Here is a 2569-nt window from a genome sequence, read left to right as displayed (position 1 = left end):
GTACCCAGATTGGATTCCTGGAATATGAATCTTCCATAGTCAGGTCCATGCCTGTTTCCTGCATTTCTCCCACCAAACCCCGGCCCTCAGCAACAGGGGTCAACTTTTTCTGACACTGAATCAGATAGAGAACTTAACTATTGGAACTGGATCTCAATTTGATTAGAAGGATAGGCAACAGAATAGCCCAATTCTACAAGCTCATGACTTCTTTCTTCCTAGCCCAATACAATGAAAAAACAAACAAACAAACAGCACCAATGACAAAAAAAACTGGAAATAAATGACTGTGACCCTAATCCTTTTCTGCCTTGTGCTGAATGCTTGGATAGGATCTAGGATTATAGAAAGTCCAAGGGCCAGGGGAAGTGGGCTGCTCACTTTCCAGGTGACTTGGGACCTGTTTCCCTCTCTTTCTACTCTCGCCATCATGCTTCCTACATGGAGGGTCATTGGCATCTGGGACAACTTAGACATTCAGAGAAAACTGCTCAATCCCACTTTCTTCATTTCCTATCAGTATGATCACAGAATTTGTTTAGTTTCTGAGCCTGAAGTTCTTCCTGTTAAAATAGAAACTAGTGTTTCTTATGTCAGAAGATAGTTTTAGGATATAAACACACAAACATGGCAAAATCACTTGATGTTACTTTTTTAAAATAAAGGCAAATTTTAATTTTGAGATCATTGTATTTTCATATGTTGTTGTGACAAATAATACAGAAATGTCCCAGAGAGAACCCTTGCATCCTTAATTTAGGTTGCCCTCATGGTAACATCTCAGAAAATCAAAGTACAATAACATAACTGGTATATTGACCAGATACAGCCAAAATACTGAATCACTGCAAAGTTCCTTGTTTTTCCCATTTTTGGTGACACACATCACTGCGCATATTTACTCCTTTCTTAATTCTTAGCAGCGACTAAAATGTTCCCCATTTCTATGTATCTATATATCTATATCTATCTCATCTGTATTTATTCAGCAAAAATATTGGCCAAAATGTTCATTTGGGTTTGTCTATACCATCATATGAAAAAACCCAAAGGAAACTTTTCTCAAACCCATTCTATCTATATATAATATCAATAATTTATATAAATGGAATCATAGAGTATGTAACTACAGGGGATTGCCTTTTTTCACTCATGATAATCTCAAGATTCATTGAGATTTGTATTTTTGAGTAGTGTTCCACTAGATGTATGAGTTGGGCATGACTGTGTGCCAAGTAGCTTCAGTTGTGTCCAACTCTTTGCAACCCTATGGACCATAGCCTAGCAAGCTCTGCTGTCCATGGGATTCTCCAGGCTAGAATACTGGAGTGGGTTGACAAGCCCTGCTCTAGGGGATCTTGTCAACCAGGGATCAAGGGATCTTATGTCTCTTGCATTGTCAGATGGGTTCTTTACCACTTGTGCCACCTTGTCTTCACTCTTGTGATTGAGAGTATTTATTCTAGCCTTCTACGAAATGTGCCATGTATAAATAATTTCTCTTTCTGTGTGACTTGTGGATTTTTTTTTTTTTTTGCTCTATGAAAGCTCATATGGAGAGGATGAAAAGCTTTATTTTGATTAGGTTAAATTTCAAACAGTACTTTAGATTAATTTAATAGTATATGGGCATTCAAATCATCTATTTCTAGGTGACTTATGGTAATCTGTATGTTTTTTAGGAATTGGTCCATTTCCTTAGGTGGCCAAGTTTTAAGACATTTAAAAGCATGTCTATCTTTTTTTGGCTGTTGTTTTTTAATGGAAGCACAAGCTAACAAAAGCACTCTGGGTGAAATCTGGGATTGAAAATTAACTCAAAACAGGAGACAAGGTGACTGATTGTATTCTTTTTTCTGATCATGCCTGGCATCAGTTTTTCACTCTCCAGGTATTTATTTCTTTGTTCTATAAATAAAGCAAAACCCTGGTGGCCGCACATGTATCTCACCTGAGATTGCCGTCGTCGATACCTATTCTGTAAATTATGTTCACATTGCCTCTGAAGTGTGTGTGGCACTATGTGGCTCATGGTTTATGTCATTCCTCAATCTTTTCACCCCTACTTATACATGTACTTTCCTTACACAGTAGTACCCTTAACCATTGATCTTGGCCCCTACCTATGAATTTCTCAATGATGCTTTTGCTCTTCTCCAGAGTGCATTCCATAAAACTCCTAGCTATCTTGGGATTCATGGTCAGTTGGGCATACATAATTCAGTTACTAATGTGTCCTCTGCATTTTGATTTTTGACCTCTTATTCAACAGTTTTACATGGTGGATCAAGCATCATTATCTTACTTACCTATTGTAGGCCCTTATGATGACCAGTTGTCTAGCTCAACTATACAAGTTATCATTTTATTTACTCCTAAGGATATTTTTTACCAGTTTTATTTGATATATAGTTGTCATGTAACATTATGCAAGTTTAAAGTGTACAGAGAGATTAGTGTATATATGCATATATTCCAAAATACTAACTTTGTAAATAGAAATTAACTCTGTGAACTAATCAGTGTATTGCTGTAAGTTGTTAATATTTTTATGTTTATTTCTTAAACT

Source organism: Bos taurus, chromosome 7 (assembly GCF_002263795.3).
Source record: "Bos taurus isolate L1 Dominette 01449 registration number 42190680 breed Hereford chromosome 7, ARS-UCD2.0, whole genome shotgun sequence".
NCBI classification, from domain to species: Eukaryota; Metazoa; Chordata; class Mammalia; order Artiodactyla; family Bovidae; genus Bos; species Bos taurus.
Note: the sequence above shows the minus strand (reverse complement) of the source record.